Genomic DNA, 22,811 nt, shown 5'->3' with positions numbered 1-22,811 from the left:
CTTCTGAATTGAATGGTTTCCAATAAGAAATTAATAATATTTTGAGCACTTTTCCCCCTATATGAAAAAATATTGTTTTCTTCTCTGGCTTTTTTAAAGATATATTCTTTGTCTTTAGTCTTCAGAAGTTTAATTATGATATGTTTGATTTGGTTTTCTTTGGGTTCTACTATTTGGAATTTGCTTGACTTCCTCAATATGTGAGCTTATGTCTTTCTTTAAACATGGGAAGTTTTCACACACACACACACACACACACACACACACACACCAGGGATTGAACTCAGGGTCACTTGACCACTGAGCCACATCCCCAGCCCTATTTTATATTTTATTTAGAGACAGGGTCTCACTGAGTTGCCTAGCACCTTGCTGTTGCTGAGGCAGGCTTTGAACCTGAGATCCTCCTGCCTCAGCCTCCTGAGCCACTGGGATTACAGGTATGTGCCACTCTTTCAGCCCTATCCTTTTCTCTCCTCTCCCTCTGTGACTTCAATGATACCAATGTTAAATATATTGTTATCTTCCTACATGTCCCTCATGTCCCTGAGTTCTGTTTTTTTTTTTTGCCCTATTTTATCCTTGTTGTTGCATCTGTCCTCTCCATAATTCTTTCCTCTAAGACCTTCATTTTATTTTTAAGCTCATTCCCCTAAAGTTATTTCACTTATATCTGTCAGTTCTAAATTTTTTATTTATCATTCTTAATGCTTTCTATTTCTTTTCTGAGACTATTTTAATTTGTTTCTATTGTTCATAATTGTTCATAAAGCATTTTTGTCATAACAGTTTCAAATTCATTGTCGGATGATTTTAACATCTCTGTTATTTAAATCTGACATCTACTGATTGTATTTCTTCACTTTAAAATTTTACTGGTTCTTGGTAGTTGAGAACTGAATTTTTAAATATTTTTATGAGATTTTGGTTCCTTATTGGGTCTCTATTGCCAACTGATGTTTTCAGGGAGGAGTGTTTCCTCTTAACTGCTAGCAGAGAACTGGGAGTACTAGCTTTGCAGGTAGTCTCCACTGATGGCACAGTGGAGGCGATCTTTTCACTGCTGGGTAATAGTGAAAGTCCTGAGTCTCCACTAGACCTCATCTAACAACACTCTAGCATAAAGGTAGAGAAATACTTTGTGCTGCCAGGTCGGGTGGAAGTTCAGGCTTCCCATGTAGTCTCCATTTGCACTAGAGAGGGAAAAACTTCTTGCTGACCAGTAGGGATGAAAGTGTTGGTTCCCTACTTGGTCTTCTCTGACACTAAAAGGGTTGGGTAATCTCATTACAAGATCACAAGTGGGTAAATCTGGGTATCTCTTTCAACCTTACATATATGGGTGAAACCATAGACATTTTTTTCTGTAGTGATTGTTGAGAGTAGGAGGATTCTTTTCTCAAAATTTTCTGTGTTGCTAAATAAAATGCCTCTTTGCCAGTGCTTTGGCTTTTGATGAATAACCAGAATGTAAGGAAGGCTTTTGTTGGGGCTGATTTTTTTCTGCGCCTATTAGCATTCCCAAGTCACTTGTTTCTTCAACTCTGGGATACATGAGTCCAGAAGAAGAAAAGGGACTCACCATCATGTCCTTTCTAAAGCTCTGAGGTCCCTAGCTGGTCTGTTGACTTCTCTCTACCTTTCAGAGTCTACTTATATTTGTTTTATATATTATGTGCAGCACTTTTAGCTTAAAAGGAATAGGTAAAAATATATTTCCTCCATCTTCCTGGAAGAGACTTTAATTTTTAACAATGGGAGACTCAGAGAAATCATAAAACAAAATCTCAAGTTTGATGTTTGAGTTTTTCATTGTTTTTGTTTTATTAAGATGTTTTTATAATGGAAAGTAACATTTTGATGGTTTGGCAATTTGATAGATTCCCTAATATTTCTCCACATGCTCTTTTATGTCAAAAGTTTTTAATGTCTGAATTAAATTACAATTGTGACCAATTTTATTTCAAATCTTGTTTAGTTGTTTCAAAAATAATGTAAATAGACTATTATAAATTGCAGAGAATATAAGAATTGTCTTCACATAATATATTTTCTAGTGAATTAAACTAAACTTGATTTTTCAGGGCCTCTTCTTGATGCTTTAGTGATAAATACATATAAGTATGTTTAAAAATGCAAAGTGTCTGATTTTCTTCACTTTTCTCTGTTTATCATTTCTGTGTATATCACATATCATTTCATTCAACTGTTATTCATATTCAGGAAACATTTGATATCCATTCTTGATTACAAGCAACAGTCCTAACTTTCAAAATGTTGTTTAACTTTCCTTGTCTTTCATAATGAACATATGGCTTTGCTTAGGACTAGCTGGAGTTTCACATTAAGTATGTCTTGAATGTGTATGGGACATGTCTGGTATCTGCCAAGGTAACTAATTTCTGTTGCCCACGGTCATTTGTTTTTCCATGTACAGATTTTCCAGCTGCTGGTTTCCAGCTTTTAGTGATGGTTCCATTTTTGCCAACAAAGAAATTACCCCTTGTTTAAGTAGACATTCTGTCCACTGACATAGAAATGGGGTGAGAAGTTAGGTCTGACACCTCATAGATTAAATATCCCTTCAGATTTAAGAAATTTAACTAGCATTTACCAACACCTGTGTTATAAATGACATACCAGCACCCTGTTGGGACATGAGTCCCAAAACCCTATGTGTACAACAGCTACTCTAAGCAGGCTAACACTCCCATATAACCTTTTTGGATGTTTTCTGGGAATCATAGAATGAAGGAAAGTACACACACACACACACACACACAGTTGTTTTACTAAGGCATTTTATTTTTAACACTACCCCAATTTCTCTCTGAACACCAACTTTCACAAGTGAAAATGGAAAGCTGGAACATAGTAAAAATAATTGCTATCACTAAGATAATGTATACTATTCAAACACTTTTGTAAACATTTTATATATGTTCTTACTTAATTCTCCTAACAACCTATGCAGTAGAGATTATTATTATAACTATGTTACAGATGAAGAAACTCAGATATGGAGAGGCTGAATCATGTGTCCAAATTCATACAGTAAGCAAATGGTGGGACTAAGATTCCAACCCAGGCAATCTTACTGCAGAGTTTCTTCTCTGTGCTCATCCAAATAAAGACCTCTCCTGCACTTCCTGAAACAGACACATTGAGAAAAGCTCAACAAACAAAGCCAAACAACTTGGGACTAAAAATCAGAAATAAAGTTAAACAAAAATGAAAGGAATAGAGTATACATCAATTGGAAACAGTCTTTTGTGTACACAGACTAAGCATACTACTAATGCCTATAGAGGGGATAAACCTTCCCAAATAGAAACTGTATCATTAGCAAGTCATCTAGTGGCTTAAAGCTTGAATTTCTGAGAAAATGTAAATCAATCCTATGAGAGATAACCCAGCAAAATTTCCCCCTTAGTTACGTCTTACTGCACATCCACTTATTAGATTCTTTACAGAAAGTCCATCTTGATAGTAGAACAAGAGAATGTGGAGAGTATGAGATCACTGGGAACCTGAAAGTAAAGGCTGGACTGAGCCCCAACTGTGCTGTTTTTACAAGTTGGCCAATAGCCCATGCTGGAAAAAGTGAAGAGATAGAACCCAGTGCATTACAGTTCAGCCGTGAACATCAATCTTTGTTAAAGCAGAAAGTTTTGGCAAGGACTAAAATAATATGAGGCTAATGAAGGATGTTGAGAAAGATTCAGACATATGCTAGGTCAATTGTCTTTATAGAAAAGGTACAAAGTCTCACCTACAGCTGCCCCAAAACCCAAGAGGAAAGGAAATAAATCCATAGCTATAAAAAGAGAGTGAAGTGAGGGCAAGATGTGTAACCAGATTGTAAGTATTTCAGGGGAGTGTGTTTTCTACATTATTCTATCCTTTTTCTTTCTTTTAGCAAAAGAAAAGATAGGTCTATATGTGGAAAAAAGAAAAAAATTCAGGTTAACTGCCAGGTCACTTACTTGCTCCCCAAAATCCAGGCCAGCAGTTTTTCAGGAAGGATACCCTAGCCTCATTTGTATCAACATCCTTAGTTTAGCACATGAATAGTTACTACAGCTGGAAGGCATTAGTGTTGTCCAAGTCAACAATTTTCCATAAGCCAGAAAGAAAAGAATTTTCAGTGTTTGTTGTGACACATGAAAATTGGAGTCTTAAATCCTGCTTAGAATTAAAGTGACTTAAGATGAGAGGAAATGAGAAGGGGGGAAATTGTTGAAGTGTTATAACAAGGGCAATCATTGCTGGGCTATTTTGGAAACAGAACCAAGCAAAGAACCACTTCAGATTCACAGTAACATACTGCAAAGGGATGTTAGAAAGGCTGTGGCCTTTCTAACCTAAAAGTTTGGTTTTGTTCAGAGAGTACATATTTCATTAGATCTTTGACTTCATTGCTGCCTGCTTTTCTGCTCAGATGCTCACATGCAACAGCACTGCAATTACTCCAGCCAGGGCAAGCCCACTGCTACATTATGGAAGTCAGCCAAATTTGATGTCAGCACTCCCTATTCTCCTCTCTAAGTTCTTTTTCTTCATTTTCACTCTACTTCATTTTCCCTTTCCTTTACTCTACTAGGGCTGAGACTCATTCCTGTTATAACATTACATTGTAAATGCATTTGTTTATTCACAAATTAGTCGTCAATGCCTTCAAGGAGAAACCCAGTGCCAGTTAATGGGGAGTATGAAATAATCCAGACCTGGATTTCACTGTTACAAACCTTATAATCAATGGCAATTGCATTTTCTTGTTTCTGTCTCTAAAGTACACAAGTATGCATCAATTTGCAGAGGAAAACAAGAAAACAAATATAGGAAGACATGCATTTTCCTCAAATGTTCAGTCTACAGAAATTTGTCTTTGATCATACCATATTATGACCTGAGATTAATATCATCTTAGCTGGCCATGTGTCTTTATTCATTCTGTAAGCAAAACAAGTTGGAACTCATGTTCATACATTTTCTGAATAACCCTCCAAACACAAAGAAATTTAATCAGAATCTTTTTTACAAAGAAAAACCTCAAGAGGGATATACTAGAGCAGGGTATTGGTATGGTTGTCTGCACTGATGAAGAATAAAATAATTGATGGAAATCTGCTATTATGGTATGATTTCCACATTTAGAATCACTACAAAAAAGGGAAATATAACAAGTCAAATTTAGATTTGCTGTTCTTTACACATCTTATTACAGATGGAAAAGGGAGAAAGGTCAAATTAAACATTTTAATTTTATATTTTTGAGGCCCTGTTCAAAGATTTTCTGAAGTATATTTAATGAAAGAATGTGGAATGATTTTTAATTATATTCTGCGGAGTGGAAGGATTACTTTGGATAAGCCTAGCTCTGATCAGAGCAAGTGTGAGAATTTTAAATACTTTCTCTGTTCAGTAGGAAATGGCAAAATAAAACTTAAAATTTATTTTATTCATGACACATGAAATCATTCAGCAAAAATTTACTGAACATGTACTGTGTGCCAAGTGTAGAATTAAACCAAGTTTCAAACAAGGACACAAGTCAGACTCTAAATGCTGATGTTTTACCAATATTTCACTATAGTTTTGTTAAAGCAAAACACCTCTCCCGTCTCAGCACTCAGCTTACACCTCTCTTGTTGCATTTTCTTCATTATTCCTTAAAATATAGTGATTCATGAAAATTTCACTATAAGGAAGCTAAAAGAGTAAACATGTCAGAAGCAGCAGTTTCAAAGACCTAGTAATAATAATAAAAATAGCTCAAATTTATTGAGCATTTGATACGAGGCAGGCACAGTGATAAGTGCTTTATGTGCATTTATCTCATTTAATGTTACAAAATTATTATGAGGAAGGTGATGTTACTATCCCATTTTCAGGATAAAAACACCAAGTCACAGAATGAATAAGTAAAAATAAGAGTGGCTGAGTCAGGATTTGAACCTAGACAATCTGGCCCCCAGCCTGCAGTTGTAATCACTAAGCCTTATTATGCTTCAAAATAGAAAAAAGATAAATAAATTATATCAGTGTTAAAAAGACTAATAAAAATTATCTACTCCCTCTCCTCTTTGATTTCCAAATCAAGAGAAATCAACTGGAGTGCTACCTCCTGCACTCAGTCCCAGCAAGCAGTCATTGTTTCCTTTTCTGATTTTCCCATTGTCCCATGTATAGATCTCTCTTTATACTTGCAACCTGGAATATAGTACTCTATGAAACATGGGCCAAGATCTCGTATAACAGTGGTATCATCTCTCTAGACCATATATGTCTTTGCATCCCACACAATGCCATACATATAGTATAAACTTAATATTTCTAAAAACCATTCAATCTCCTTAAATTTCTGTATCTAACTAAGTATTTGCTTAGAAATGTAAAAGCATATTAGCTATTCTACACTAGATAGATTAAGGATCCTAAAACAATGAAATCTGGGTACATTTTTCATCCCTATCTCCCAATCTGAGAAAACTTTAATAATAACAGCAAAATCAGCCATTCTAATTCTAGTACTTACCATGCATTTTAATCTTTAATTTTTCAAGCACTTAAAATTTATCACTTTGTTTAATCCTTATTACAACTCTATGAAGTAATTTTTTTTTCCAGTTTACAGGTAAGGAAAATTAGACCCCAAAAAGCTAAATTACTTATTTAAAGTCACTCAGATAGTAACTGGCAAAGCTAGTATTAAACCAAGTTCTTTTTATTCTAAAGCCTGCACCTTTTCTAGTTCATCTGTCACTCAACAGACTCATGTGGCTCTTATTTCTTTGCTGCCATACACTACTCATATACAGATTTTGTAGACACACTATGAGATTTTGTGAATTTCTCTAATGTGGAGGCAACATGGTTGTAATTAAGAGCTCAGACACTGGCAATCACACAAACCTGGGTTTGAATACCATGTCCACCACTAACAAGCTAGATATCTTTGGGCAAGTTACCTATCTTCTCTGAGTTTCAATTTCCTCTGTTAAAGAGGATGAAAACTAGTATCTCACAGAGTTATTGTGAGGAAAAATGTGTCAAAATATATAGAAGGCCGTGGAAGTACTCAGCAAAGAGTACTTGTCTTTGCTACCCCAACAACAGCCCTGCCTGTTTGTCATAATTATACCAAGTGTTGATAAGCTGTCATTGTTGTTTTTTTTTTCTTTTTTAAATAACAAGGAGGTGAAAGAGTACTGGTAATTGTCAATTCTTTCAAGCTAATGGCAAAAAAAAAAAAAAGATAATCAATGCTGGTAAATGGGAAAGTAGAGACACTATTGAGGTAATTTCCCACCAGGAAGCAAAAAGAACAGAGGTCACTACTAAATCAACCTACATGCCATAGCTGGTAAAATAAGCCAGAAATTACATTATAAACCTATACTCACACTATACTCAGGTCCAGTTTAAAAAAAAAAAAAAACGGAATGTTTTTAGAGAGTGCTTCAGATTTCCCTAGTTCAAATTGAATTTGAATTGAGTCAGGGGCCCTGACATCTTCAAAAAGAAATGAAGCTTTTCTCTCTACTGAAGGGGAAAAAAGTCTCGGTCCTAGGAAGCTTACTTCCTTGGAATTTAATTATGTATGGTATTCCTAATTGGTTTACAAAACCAATGTAAATGGAACAAATACAAATAGGAGTATGGCATCACAATAGTCCCTGCTCACTGATTTTAACCCATTTGTAGCACTGTGCTCAAAAGAAATTTTGGCTCACTCTTTACAGCCACTCCCTGCTATCTTGAATCCCAAGTCAAGAGATATGTTAAAGACTAGCTTTACTCAAAGTAGGATTTGCTGATCAAAGTCATTTCTAGGTAGGAATTGTAAAATCTACATATATGACAAAAATCTAAAGCTGACCAAGTGGGATCACTTTGGGTTTTAAGAACTGTTTAACTTGTCAGACAAACTACACCCTCAAGCAAATAGTTTTCCCATTTGGTGCCCCAGCATTGAGGAAGTTGGAGATACTCTCCAGAGGCCCTTTGAGTTTCAAAAGTTTCCATTCTAAGGTGATGGGAAAGCTGCATTCTGTTTAGTGTCTGCATAAGCTGTAAGGCATGTCATGGAGTTTAAGGGAATAACAACTGGTCTTCATCCTTTACAATATCCCTTCATGCTAGTAAAATATGTCTTCATGGTTAATTCTACTGACATAGAGAAAGGCCAGAAATCTTCAAATTTCATCAGTTCCATAGCAAACCTAATTTTGCCCATACAGGTATAATTGCTTAATATCAGGGACACATGCAAACGATTCAAGTAATCATTTGTTATGATTTGTATTTTATCAAATATATTGGTTGAAAATGAAACAATGACACAGCAAATGAAATTTAATTTTAACAAGGTACATACACTATCATGAGAACAAGAATTAGAAGGTCATATTTCAATATATAGCTATTGTTCTTATCTCTATGAGGCAAGTTATCAAAATAAGTATTCTATTTTCTCTGGGTGCCAAATATTTTCATTACTTCAAACAAAAGTAAATTCGCCCAAGGGTTGATGTTTTTTTAAAGTTACCATTGCACATATAATTGGGTGAAAATTTTGCCAAAAATCAGCTTGTGCATTTAAACTTATAGTATCCTTTGTGAAAATTAAGAGAATTTTTACTCTAATAAAATTTAAAACATGGCATTAAGGAAATAATAGATGACATAAAACAGGGAGAAGTTAATCTATAAGAGAATCAGGGTCAAAAAGATCTTGACAGAAACACTGAATAAATTCTAATGAAAAGAATCAAATCAGAATAAATGTAAAACCCTGCACACCGATACAAAGAGTCCTCTGTACAGAGCAGGATCAAGGAAGGCTTGATTTAGCAATGGGTAAAAAAAGACTTGATATTTCAGTAGCTGGAAGATCAATATGATTTAACAGATTCCCCCCCACACACAAAATGAGTGAGATCTTTACACAGATTTGAAGAATTTCAATAAATAAAACTATATTTGATTGGAGAATCCACTGCTTCACATATCATACACACACATGCATCTGTGTTCACACACACACATACAAATTAAGAAAACTTAAAAGCTCACTGGGTCTAGTTTTGCCTACTTGTCCACTGTTATCTCATGTGACATATCCACAGAGATCCTTCACTCAAAATATATTGAGCAACTAACAATTTCCCCAAATGTTTTTTTTTGTTTTCCCACCATCATTCCCAATTCTGATTTTTGCTAGCACATCACCTTTTGTAAATATTTTCTAACATTTCCCTCCATGCTTCAGGCTGAGATTATGACCTGTCAGCACCCTCAGTTTACCTCCACTATAACACTTATTGAACTGTTATTGGATTTTTTCTTTCTTACCTAGAGCTCTTTCAGAGCAGGCATCATGTCCTATTCATCTTAGTATATGCTGCATCTAGTACAGTGACTGATACATAGCAGGTGCTAGACAAACTACTTTTGTAAACATTTAAATTATAAATGAACAGATAAAAGAAATTGAGCTGCTCCACCTAAGAATTTCCCTAGAAGAATTACAGGGGCTGAAACACAGTAGCTACCTTTAAGTATTTCAGCCTGTCATGGGAAAAGGAACTGAACTTATTTCCTTCAGCTATTGAGAACAAATAAGAACCAGTATGTAAAAGTTATAAAAAGATATGGAGTGCTAACCTCCATATACACATTTTCCAACAAAAATAGAATGTTTCCTTAGATTATAATAAGTTTTCCATCCATAGAAGTGAACAAGCACAGAGTGGACTTTTAAAGGGCATGGGAGAATATATTCAAGTATTATGCAGAGTTAAGAGTTTAACTTCCTCTAGCTTCTATAACTCTGGATTTTTAGAGCTCTAGACTAAGGATCAAATCAATTGGATTCTGGTTCTGATTCTGCTAGCTGGATGATCTTGTTAAAATTTTTAACACAGATTCCTTATCTGTTAAATGATAGGGTTGGGCTAGAATGTTTCCTCCACTTTAAAAGGTTATGGAGTAAATAATACTTTACAGTTATACAGATTTTATACTTTATAGAATATATTCCCATTTTCTCTCATTTGATCCTTGTAATATCCCTGAGGGTTGGTGGGAAGGTGTTGCTAATCCAATTGACAAATTAGAAAAATTTGGCCCAGAAAAATTAGGTGATTTGCCCAAGATAATTTTTTTCCAACACAGCACAATGAATTTAAAATTGAGGCTTTATGGTCAGTTTAATAATCTTCTTTTTGAAATTCAGACATCCATTCTAACATCCGTGGAAGGAAACCAAATCCACCATGGCATGTTTTCATTTACCATTAGCAAAAATAATTATGAAATTCCTGGACAAATTCAGGCATGCCTTTATGAGTACAAACTTCTGAAGCTAGTTGAAACGTCCCACCCAAACCACATAGTCCCAGCCTGTTATCTCATTGAGCAAATAAAAACTTGAATAAAAGGAGGTTAAAAACCTAAATGAAAGCAAGAAAAGAAATGGGGTTAAGCCTGTTGTTCAAGACCTGGCCAGGAATCAATATTAGAACTAGTATTCAGGAGTTATAGCCCAACTCCTACATATTTGACAAAATCCATCATTTATTTCCAACCTATGTCAAAGCACTTGGCTACAGGGAGTTATTTCAGTTTTAAACTTATAGTATCTTTGAACCATGATAGCAATTCAGAGCTTAAAGAAGCTCATTAGTCTATCTATGGAAAATCCTACTTGTTTTCTCTATAGTGAGAACTCCAGGTAAAGCACAGTGATAACTGTGAGTAGAGGGCAAAGAAAAGCACTACCCCAAATCATTTGTTGTTCATTGAACATGTGAATCAATTCATTTTCTTCCAAAAACAGCAGAGCATTTTTGGTCTTCTATAACTATTGAAACTCATAGTTACTATCAAAACTGAATCAATAGAAGTTCATGGTGTTTCTCCAACTGTTTTATTTCACAAGGAATATTTAGTGTGCTGCCAATGTTTCCCTTTGAGGGTCAGTGAAAATTTGTTCTCATTTTGCTTCTTCTGAATATTGAAAAGTGAGCTCCAATGCTACAGCATTTGTCCCGAGGCTATGTTACTGTGACAGGAAACTGGGCATTTTCTCAGGTGACGGAATACCTTCTCTGAGGATATATGCATATCCGTGTTTATAGCAGCACAATTCACAATAGCCAAAACCATGGAACCAGACTTGGTGTCCATCAATGGATAAATGGATAAAGAAAATGTGGTACAGATACACAATGGAGTTTTATTCAGCCATAAAGAAGAATGAAATTATGGCATATGCAGGAAAAAATGGATGAAAGTTGAGAATATTATGTTAAGAGAAGCCAGACTCAGAAGATCAAGGGCCATATGTTTTCCTCTCATATGTGGAAGCTAGAGAGGAAAAGGAAATAAAAAGGTGGGGGAATCTTATGAAAATGGAAGGGAGATCATTAGAATAGAAGAAAGGGACCAAGAAGAAAGAGGAGGGGAGGGAAGGGAAAAGGAGAAATACTGAGGAATAATACTGTCCAAATTATATTGCTATATTGAGTGCATGTACATATCTATACAATGATTTCCTTTTTTCTTTTTTTTGAGAAAGAGAGAATTTTTTTAATATGTATATTTTAGTTTTTGGTAATTTCTTTTAAAAAGAAACAATGTTTGGGGTATGCTATCAATTGATGATAACAAAGCTCCTCTGGAGTTATCTTGTTAACATTCTATTAAAAATATATGTAACTCGCAAGAGTCTAAGTAGTTTCTGAATCTTCAAATAGTGCTGTTTCTTGTGACAGCTCCTCCATCAAAGTCAAAAGACAATTGTAATCTACTTTCCAATAAATTCTTCCTTTTGTCATAGTGAATGATTTAGTTTGCTCCTTTGGAAGGGTAACCAATGGGAAAGAGCTATTAGAAAACAGGACAGCTAAAATTCACAAACTTATGCAAATCATTCTAGTTCTGGGAATGGCTCAGATAATGAATCTCCCATCTTGATACATGTAAAATGTAATAAAAAATGGCTTCAAAGAAGGGGCCTCTTTGGCTGATTGGCATTACAGTTTTTATAAATATTTTTGCTTCCATCAAGTACAGAAGAAAGTTCAAAGATCTAAAATCTGAACTAATTTAGACTGGTAAATCTTTGAAGTTGCCCAGCAAAAGCTATAGAGATAGATATGGTAAAAATTCCTATTCTGTTCATTGCCAAACCTAACCCAAAACTCAAGATCTGTGTAAAGAATGAGGTCATTTCACGCTGTAATTCAATCCCAGACAAATCTGGCATTCACTTGCAAAGCTTGACTATCATTGGCTTTTTACAATCCCCACTCACATGGTTCCATTTATGCTGCTTTTCGTTGTTGTGTCATGTTTGTTTTGCATGTGATCCTCTGAAGAGTTTTCTTAAAGTGAACAAAACAGAACAAGATTGAGAAAAGACTTTTACAGATCAAATGAAAAGTCTTCTTCATAAAGAATGAAGTGAATATTATTCAATTTATTTTAAGAACTTGAAAATTCAAATTCTTCTTAGTATGAGATGGTCACAAATTATCAACTTAGCTTTAACTATTTATTCAATATAAATCCCTTGATGTAGCTAGGCGCCGTGGCTCACGCCTGTAATCCTAGCAGCTTGAGAGGCTGAGGCAGGAGGATCACAAGTTCAAAGCCAGCCTCAGCAAAAGCGAGACCCTGTCAGTGAGACCCTGTCTCTAAATAATATACAAAATATGGCTGGGGATGTGGTTCAGTGGTCAAGTGCCCTGAGTTCAATCTCTGGTACCCCTCAAAAAAATCCCTTGATGTCTAGGTGCACTTGAAGTTGTTGGAATTTAGTAAATTATGCTTTTGTAACTTTTTAGTTCATATTTTCATGAAATATTTAACAATAGCTTTGCTATAACTACCAAAGTTTTCCACTATGACCCCATTTTAATGATCAAGATATTTTGCAGTATATGTTTTTCATATACAAGTAGTGTTACTCCATAATTACACAGGAATTGTCCTTTGAATTCATTTTTTATGAGGGAAAACTTTATTTGTGTGGAAAAATCTGTAAATTTTATTGTTCAAGGAGCTTTGGACATCATCCTGCATTAAGAATGAAAGAGACCCTAAATATCAAGTTCTACCATCTCATTGCACTTACGAGGGAAGTGAGGCCCAAGAAGGGAAAGCATACGCACATATAATGAAGGGATAAAATACTGAATGCTTAAAAAATGTTCAATGAATGAATGGATAAATTGAATTATGGATAGATGTACAGGTGGATAGGTAGTGGATGAGTGTGTGAACTGGTTGATCCAAGGATAATATTGGTGGCAGAGTCAGGGATGGAAACTGATTGTCCTGGAACTCACTTAATTTCACTTCCTCTATAAAATTCTGCCTCTCTGAGCAAAATTTAAGAATCATATTTAGGCAAATTTTAAATGGATCTGCCAAGATGATCTACCAGAAAACATGTAAGCTTTAAAGCTAGACAGACCTGTGTTTGAATCTCAGGTCTGAGATTCTCAGGTCTGATAATTTTGTGGCCTTCAGAAAGTTAGTTAATTGGCCAAGTTCCATTTTTTAACCTGAAAAGTATGGATTATGAAGTCAAAATGAAATTAAATAAAATATCTGTGTAAGGCAACAGGCAAGTACATCAGACCCAGTAGATCTCAATAAATGTTCATCTCTCTCCTCTGTGACATTTTGATTTTAATTTATTTTTATTGGTTCTTTTTACTTATACATAACAATAGAATATACTATGATATAATTAAAAGCATGGAATAAAATTTGTTCTAATTCAGTCCCTATTATTTCTCCTTTCCTTTCCTTTCTCCACCCCCCATTCCCTTCCCTCTACTAATCTTTCTGCTATTTACTCATAATTCAAAAAATATTTTTAATTAGTGTCTTTTGAACGCACATTATAGTTAGATTCACTGTAGTATATTCATATATTTACATAGGAAAGTTAGGTCACATTCATTCAGGAATTTAATTTATAACCTATGAAAATGTTGATGTTATCTAAATACCATGAAACTTTTTTACATATGTGGCCCAAATACAGCGTTTCTCAAAGTCTGGTGCCTCAGATCAGCAACATCAGTCTCACAAGGGAACCTGATAGACATGCCAATTGTTAGGCCCCACACTAGGTCTACAGGGTCAGAATCTCTTCGAGTGGGGCCCAGAAATCCTTACTATAAAAAAATGTTCCCAGTGATTCTGAAATATATTAAAGATTGAGAACCACTAATCAATAGGCATGAAGACCTTTGACTGTTTTTTCTTGAGGTCTTCCCTCAAGATAAAACTTGAGATATTTGATAAAACTTCATATCTATTTATCATATTGTCAGTCCTTGATCCAGGAAGCAACATTAAGTGACCATGGAGATTTAGTTACAGATTTTTAGCAAAAGATAAAGAAGTTTACCTGGTTAAAACATTATAAGAATGTCATTCACTGGTAGTGATCCCTCTAAACTGTCTCAACAGTTTTGTGAAGAAGTCATTGTGCATCTTTGATAAAAACCAAAACCTGTGTATTTCTTTAAATTTTACCTTAAATTATGGAATATTCTTTATAATAGTAATAAAGACTAGTCAATACTCATATTGGTAATTCAGTCTTGCTTGAATATGGATTTTGTTTTATTTAGAGATAGCAAAGTTGAGAAGGAGCACATGAACTCAAGGTCATTTGACATGTTTGAAGACAGCCTAGTAGGTTGACCCATAAAGCCTTAGTCAGGCAACACTCTGAATTATAGACATAACAACTACAAAGAAATAAACATTTTCTGAAGATGAAACTGACTTTGTAAACTTAAAACTTTAGAGTAATGACAATGCTCTTCTTCCTTTTTGTCAGATTTTGACTCAAGAGCTGGAGATCTAAAGGGTTCAATGATCGTTATAAGATAGAAGATGTAGCTACTAAAATGTTTTCAGGAAGCCCATGATGTCAGCAAAAAGTCCTTCGTTAGAATCAAAAGAGCCTCAGACCGCAAAATATATGACAAAATTGAAAGAAGAGACAATTCAATAGTAATTGTTGAAGACCCCAGTACTCATCTCAATGGTGAGTCTAATGACCTACCTTCAATAAAAAAACAGTGTGGGGGCTGGGTTTATGGCTCAGCGGTAGAGCACTCGCCTCACACATGCAAGGTCCTGGGTTCAATCCTCAGCACCACATAAAAATAAATAAATAAATAAATAAAAGTTATTGTGTACAACTACAAAAAAAAATAAATATTAAAAAAAAAAGAAACAATGGGCTGGGGTTTTGGCTCAGTGGTAGAGTGCTTGCTTCACACACATGAGGCCCTGGGTTTGATCCTCAGCACCACATAAAAATAAATAAATTAAAATAAAGATATTGTGTTCATCTACAACTAAAAATTTTTTAAAATTAAAAAACAGTGGCTTAATATCAACAATAGAAGACTTGAACAATATTATTAATCAACTAGATCTAAGACATCTGTAGAACACTACCCAACAGTAGGCAGAAAAAGAGAATCAGCTATATTGAAGTTCAGTACAATTCTAATTGTACCCTAAATATTATTATTATTTCAGCTGCAGCTGCCATAGACCAATTCATCTGAGCCCTAAAACTAAAACAACTGAAGCTTCATATCAGTTGTGAGAGGTAAATTTGTTTTGCTTTTTAATTATATTTCCAGAATGTTTCTATCATGCTAAAATCTAACCTCTTCCAAGGCAAAAGGTAAAATCCAGCAAACTTTTCAAGGAATTATTAACCATGCATACAATAGATGGCTGAAAATTGAAGAAAATTCTAAAACTATCAGCATGAGAGGCACAGGGAGAAAAGTGATGAGACAAATTCCTCCTTCATCAGTCTCATGGCCAGCTCTCTCATCCCTCTTTCCCACAAATACATGACATAGGATAATGCTGATCCAGTTTTTGGCACCTATATTACAATGAACTTTTGAAGTTCTGAATACATATAAATAAAAGCCCTACACAGTTGAGTCAAGACTGTAGAAGTCATGTCAGAAGGTTTCATGTATCTAGATATGTATACTATTTGTGATTTATAGATAAATTTAGATGATATGTAGACAAACTTTCTTTAACATTATCTAGCACAGAAAGCCCATGATGTCAACAAATATAATGTTTAGGAAAGGATACAATAGATATTTGAACTTTAGAAGAGAATCAATTTAAAGAAAAAAAAATAGTAAGCAATTAATTATAAAAGTGATAGGATTATGGCAGATGTTAAGAAAGTAATATGAAAATGACCAAAATTTTAAGCTTAAGGAAAACTAACTTTCAATAAAATTCAAACATTAAGAGAACAGGATGTGATGTGTATTTATAACCTGAACTCATTGAATTTTATAGTCAATAATGAAATACTGGTGTGTTTATACCGTACTTAATGAATCAGAATTTTTGAACTGGCAGGGAACTACTAATCAAATTGGCAAATGACTTGGAAGGAAAGATTTTAATTTAGAACAAACAGTAGTACTTTGAGAGAGAGAATACACACTTGAATTTTTATCGGTTTCTAAAAGCCCTTGCTTTTAGTGAGTTCAAATGTTTAATTTGATTAGGGTCTCTTATTAGTGTCCTACATTTTAGGTTAGAACTTAATGTCTAATAAATCTATGTCCCAGACTCAGAAATATTCAAAGTGAACCTATACAATGTAGTTAATTCACTCACACATAAAAAAAATGTAGTATTACCTGGAACAATAGAAGTTTGGGTGACAAGGACCCTGAGCATAGAAGGTCTTCCTCCAGATTTCCTGCAGACTGTATTCTCTTGAATATGTGCTTTACTAAAGAGGAAAAAAAAAGAAGAAAGAAAAAAGTGTTTTTTATCATTGTTTTTTTTTTTTTTTTAAGGTTCCAAATAGGACCACATGTACTGTTACATCTTTGAGTTTGTGTCTTGCCATAATGAAACAAAAGACCAAGGAGAGTTCATAATTTGCCTAATTATCTTTCTTTTTTTTAATTTTTTTTTATTGGTTGTTCAAAACATTATAAAGCTCTTGACATGTCATATTTCATACATTAGATTCAAGTTGGTTATGAACTCCCAATTTTGCCCCAAATACAGATTGCAGAATCACATCGGTTACACATCCACATTTTTACATAATGCCCTATTAGTAACTGTTGTATTCTGCTACCTTTCCTATCCTCTACCATCCCCCCTCCCTCCCCTCCCATCTTCTCTCTCTACCCCATCCACTGTAATTCATATCTCTCCTTGTTTATTTTCCCATTCCCCTCACAACCTCTTATATGTAATTTTGTATAACAATGAGGGTCTCCCTCCATTACCATGCAATTTCCCTTTTCTCTCCCTTTCCATCCCACCTCATGTATCTGTTTAATGTTAATCTTTTCTTCCTGCTCTTCCTCCCTGCTCTGTTCTTAGTTGCTCTCATTATATCAAAGAAGACATTTGGTATTTGTTTTTTAGGGATTGGCTAGCTTCACTTAGCATAATCTGCTCTAGTGCCATCCATTTCCCTGCAAATTCTATGATTTTGTCATTTTTTAGTGCTGCGTAATACTCCATGGTGTATAAATGCCACATTTTTTTTATCCATTCATCTATTGAAGGGCATCTGGGTTGGTTCCACAGTCTAGCAATTGTGAATTGTGCTGCTATGAACATCGATGTAGCAGTATCCCTGTAGTACACTCTTTTAAGGTCTTCAGGGAAAAGTCCAAGAAGGGCAATAGCTGGGTCAAATGGTGGTTCCATTCCCAGCTTTCCCGGGAATCTCCATACTGCTTTCCAGATTGGCCGCACCAGTTTGCAGTCCCACCACCAATGTACAAGAGTACCCTTTTCCCCACATCCTCGCCAGCACTTGTTGTTGTTTGACTTCATAATGGCTGCCAATCTTACTGGAGTGAGATGGTATCTTAGGGTGGTTTTGATTTGCATTTCTCTGACTGCTAGAGATGGTGAGCATTTTTTCATGTACTTGTTGATTGATTGCATGTCCTCCTCTGACAAGTGTCTGTTCAGGTCTTTGGCCCATTTGTTGATTGGGTTATTTGTTTTCTTATTGTTTAATTTTTTGAGTTCTTTGTATACTCTGGATATTAGGGCTCTATCTGAAGTGTGAGGAGTAAAAATTTGTTCCCATGATGTAGGCTCCCTATTTACCTCTTTTATTGTTTCTCTTGCTGAGGGAAAACTTTTCAGTTTAAGTAAGTCCCATTTGTTGATTTTTGTTATCAACTTTTGTGCTATGGGTGTCCTATTAAGGAATCTGGAGCCCGACCCTACAATATGTAGATCGGAGCCAACTTTTTCTTCTATCAGACGCAGAGTCTCTGATTTGATATCTAGCTCCTTGATCCACTTTGAGTTAACTTTTGTGCATGGCGAGAGGAGGGGATTCAGTTTCATTTTGTTGCATATGGATTTCCAGTTTTCCCAGCACCATTTGTTGAAGATGCTATCCTCCCTCCATTGCATGCTTTTAGCTCCGTTATCAAATATAAGATAGTTGTAGCTTTGTGGATTAGTCTCTGTGTCCTCTATTCTGTACCATTGGTCCACCCTCCTGTTTTCTAAATCACTTAATTGGGAAGTCTAATTATAAGGTTTTGCTATCAGTACTGACACTATTAACAATTTTCCCACTGATTCTCTGGCCAGAAATATGGAAAACACATACATACCACCTAGACCACACATTATATATGTACACATACCTATTTACATAATATATAACATGCACATACTGAGAAATGTGTAGATATAAATATATCTGAATATATAAATATAAAATATATCTGAAAAGTTCATAACAGTTAAAATAATCTTTTTAAATTCCTGAGTGCTTTAAAATTTTTCAATTTTCCAAACACTTTTGCATCAGTCATCTCAAACAAATAGCTTAGGATCATTTGAAAGTGGGCAAGAAGCATGAAAAGCTGGAATTGCTTCTCTACATATATAAACCTCATTTTATTTTTGGATGGAGTCTCTGTATCAGCAGATTTGTTGGATGGCATAAGCCTAATACATCTAAATTTAACAAATTGTTTTACAAAAGTCTTTCATGATGTCCTGTGAACAAAATGATGAAATGTTGAATGAAACAGGACAGTTAGATATGGAACATTTTTAACACCCATATCCATGAACTGCTAATGAATATTTCCATCTACCAAGGAGAGATTAGTTGTAACACGTTGTGCACAAGACAGACTATAATACTGAGACAGAAATAAATGGTCAGGATGATGAGAGGTAGTCAAAAGCATATCATTTGAGAAATCCCTAAAGGTTATTTCATCTGGAGAAGATTTAAGGAGAATATAGATATATAATAATTTATATATTTAATCTATATTTAAATATATAATTATATCTATATCCTAATATAGTATTTACAAATTTGAAGGGTCACTCTATCAAAAATTTTAAACTTAATCAATGTAATACAAATAACAGGATAAAGACAAAGGCATGAAAATATTCATAAATTTTGACCTAATAAGATTTGACCTCAACATAAGGACAAACCTTCTGGCAATACTAAAATGAGATATCTGGGTAAAAGGTGAGTTCTGTATTCCTGGAGGACTAAACGAGTATTTGTCAGAGAGGATGTCACAGAATGTGAGACTTTTTTAGGTGACCTTTAAAGCTTCCTGAAGTGATTTATTTATTCACTCATTTCACAAATATATATTGAACTCCTACTAAGTACAATATTTATTGAATCCCTACTAAGGAACCATTGTAGGAACTAGAGAAACCATATAGAATAAGACAAATTTCCTGTCCTAATGAGACTATATTATATTGAAAAAAACAATGAATTTTTAAAAAATAATATAATATCAGTAAAATTGTTAGAAAGAGGGGGAGGGTTGTGGCTCAGTGGTAGAGCACTCACCTAGCATATGAGAGGCTCTGGGTTTGATCCTCAGCACCATTTAAAAATAAATAAAATAAAGGTTTTGTGTCCAACTACAACTAAAAATATTTTTAAAAAATTGTTAGAAAGAAAATAAACTCTTTGAATTATGTACTCCTTATAATTACTGAAATGGAGATCTTTTTATTTAGAGATCAGTAGTATGCCCATTAAACTTATTTCCACAAAGTAATCAGGCCCTGAGCTGGGTGAGAGAAAAGAGATTGGGAGACAAAAATTAAGAGTGGTGATTCTCACCAAAGTATATTACAGAATTCTTATAAAAGGCTGCATTAGCAGTGGGAGGTTCATAATCGGTGAAAACTCAAATTTCTTAATTCCTAACCCAATAAAATTCTTACTCTTCCCTCCAGGAGAGCATGGTTTTTAGAATCACAATATTAATGACAAAAGCAATGTGCTAGTTTATGTTCTTCAATCATCATTATAAATTATTGTTTCATAGACTTTGTATAGAGCAAAACAAAGTGTAGTCTATGTGAGCATGCAACTAAGTGGTACTATTAAGTCAATCATAAGCAAAATTATTAAGTGAACAGCTTTTGTTCCTGGGTGCAGAGATTGGAAAGAAAGGACAACTTGACCAGACCCTGCCTAACAAATCACTAGCTCTCCTATTTGGCAGATCTTTTTAAATATCTTTTTATATCATTTTTTAAATCTCTGCCTTACAAACCCATGCTCCAGCTCAGCGAATCTCTGCACTGAAGACAAGGTCAACAAAATTGTGATTTATAAATTGAATACAACAAAGTCAGATATATGTATCTTTATTGTGACAGCTACCCACCCAACCCAATGTTCTGGCAGTATAGAAGCATTTGAGATATGAAAAGGCAAACAAATATTCTTTCTCCAGGAAGCAAATTAGGCCAAAAGTAAACTGTAAAATGAATTGGAAACAGCCATCCTGCCCTGGACCAGTCAGCAAAATGCAAAGCAAAGCCTAAGCACCCTTGGTCACCCCCACTCCCCTGGGTGGTGAGTCAAAATGAAACATCACCTGATGCAGAAAACAAAGCCAAGTTTAGTCAAGCCTAGAGAGGCACTGCCAAACAGAGGGTGGAGGGGGAGTTAAAACAAATATACAGATGAACATTCAAAAAGGCAAACAACCAAAACAAATAAACACATACAAAAGATAATTTTAAAGGATAATAGCAAATTTCCCAATTCTGCTTGAGACAGAGGAATAGGGGCCACACAAGGAGCATTGTCCTGCCTGCCAAACTCTTTAGTACTCATGTAAATCACCCCAAGGCCAGGCCACTTACAAGTGATGATTTCTGAGGAGGGAAAAGACTGGGCAGAGCTCATGTCTCCAGGGTGTGGAAGTTGTTTTCAACTCCTAGTTCCTAAGCACTTAGCTAGGGCGACAGCTGCTCACTGTTGATTCCATATTGGTACAGGACAGAAAGCTGGCCAGAGTAGGGGCATTTGAAGGAGTCTTTGGAGATTACTCTCCACAGGGCCTGTATTAGATTGTGTAATCAGACATGTGGGTGGTGTCTTTCCTCTCCCCTTCCCTGCTCCCTGTTCCAATGCCTTTTACCCTTTCTAGTGATTCCTCTCATCCCAGTGCTCTCCCACAAAAAGAGTCTCTGACTTCATAGCATGCCCCACCCAGGGGCTTCTCTTTGAGAATTTGATATGCAATGCTATATTTGTTTCCTAGGCTGGCCATAACAAATTATCACAAACTACGTGGCTTGAAAACCAGAAATTTTTCTCTCAAAGTTCTGGAAGCCTGAAATCCAAAATTAAGGCATCTGCAGAACTATGTCCCCCCTCAAACACTAGGGAAAATATTTTCCTTGCCTCTTCTAATTTCTGGTAGCTCTTGGCATCCCTTGCCTTGTGTGTGCATCATTCCTATCTCTTCCTCAACTTCATGTGACTATCTTCCCTATGTATGTCCATGTCTTTGAGTAGCAGTCATATAAAGACGCCAGCCATTGGCTTTAGGGCCCACTTTAATTCAGAATGATTTTAAGTTCACTACTCATACCCTCAAACATGCAATTTCCAAGTAATGTCACATGCTATGGTCCAAGAAGACATGAATTTTTGGAGGACACTATTTAACTCTGTACAGAGGCAATATTTAATGCAAAATAATATATTTTCCTTAGTGAAAGAGGATGTCAAGTGTGAAATGGCAAGTGTGAAACTGAAAGACAGTTTGGGAGACAGGATAGCCATTTGAAGGCCTATATATCGATTCTCAGGCAGAATGAATTGAATTTATTTTTGAAAAAAAAAGAAAGAAAATTGAAGTCTTAGCTATTCTGTAAATGTTAATATTTTGGAGATATTAAATTTGCTTTGCTGGATACCTAAGATTTTGGGAGTCAATGTCAAGTCCTTCTCTCAAGGCATGTGGATCCCATCTTTGTTGCATGCTAGTTACATGACCTTGTGCAACTCATGATATCCCATGACCTCATTTTCATCTATAAAATAATATTAAAAATAGTTTCTGCTTGATAAATTCATTGTGGAGGTTAAATGGACTAAATCATGTATAGCACCCATAGCCTGCCTAACCCCAAATCAGTCCTTGATATAATTTCTAATATATTTAATAATTTATTGTTATTCTTACTTTACAAGTTGGGAAAAGGTATAAAATAATCTAAGCAGAGGCACAATGCATTTTACTCATTTAAGAACTCTTTAAGTATCCATATATTTACTTTTAGGACAATTGTTAACATACTAATTCCCCTAAGCCCAGTACATAACAGTCCACACCTTAGTCATTTGGGGCAATGTTTTATTTCTACTTATTAAAGATGTTTAGGGTCAGAGCCCTGGAAGAGAATGTCCTCCTACATAA

General features: G+C 35.0%; 1 protein-coding gene across 2 annotated transcripts in view; it reads left to right on the top strand.

Moving 5' to 3' along the window:
* The first annotated feature begins 337 nt into the window (after positions 1-337).
* The window catches only part of Rtl3 (retrotransposon Gag like 3), a 37,867-nt gene continuing 15,393 nt past the window's right edge, over positions 338-22,811 (top strand). The window contains exons 1-3 of one of the 2 annotated variants that reach the window (XM_058572406.1): positions 338-440; positions 14,873-15,082; positions 15,586-15,658. The gene's annotated coding sequence lies outside the window, so the exon portion shown is untranslated. Of the gene's footprint in view, positions 441-14,720; positions 15,083-15,585; positions 15,659-22,811 lie in introns of those variants that run through there. The other variant, XM_046421794.2, reaches the window with a different exon arrangement.

This window comes from Marmota monax, unplaced genomic scaffold, assembly GCF_021218885.2.
Source record: "Marmota monax isolate L192 unplaced genomic scaffold, Marmota_monax_Labrador192_F-V1.1 WCK01_AAM20220418_F8-fsc00258, whole genome shotgun sequence".
Classification (NCBI taxonomy): Eukaryota; Metazoa; Chordata; class Mammalia; order Rodentia; family Sciuridae; genus Marmota; species Marmota monax.
The sequence above is the reverse complement of the archived record's forward strand: the minus strand, read 5'-3'. Positions and strand labels throughout refer to the sequence as shown.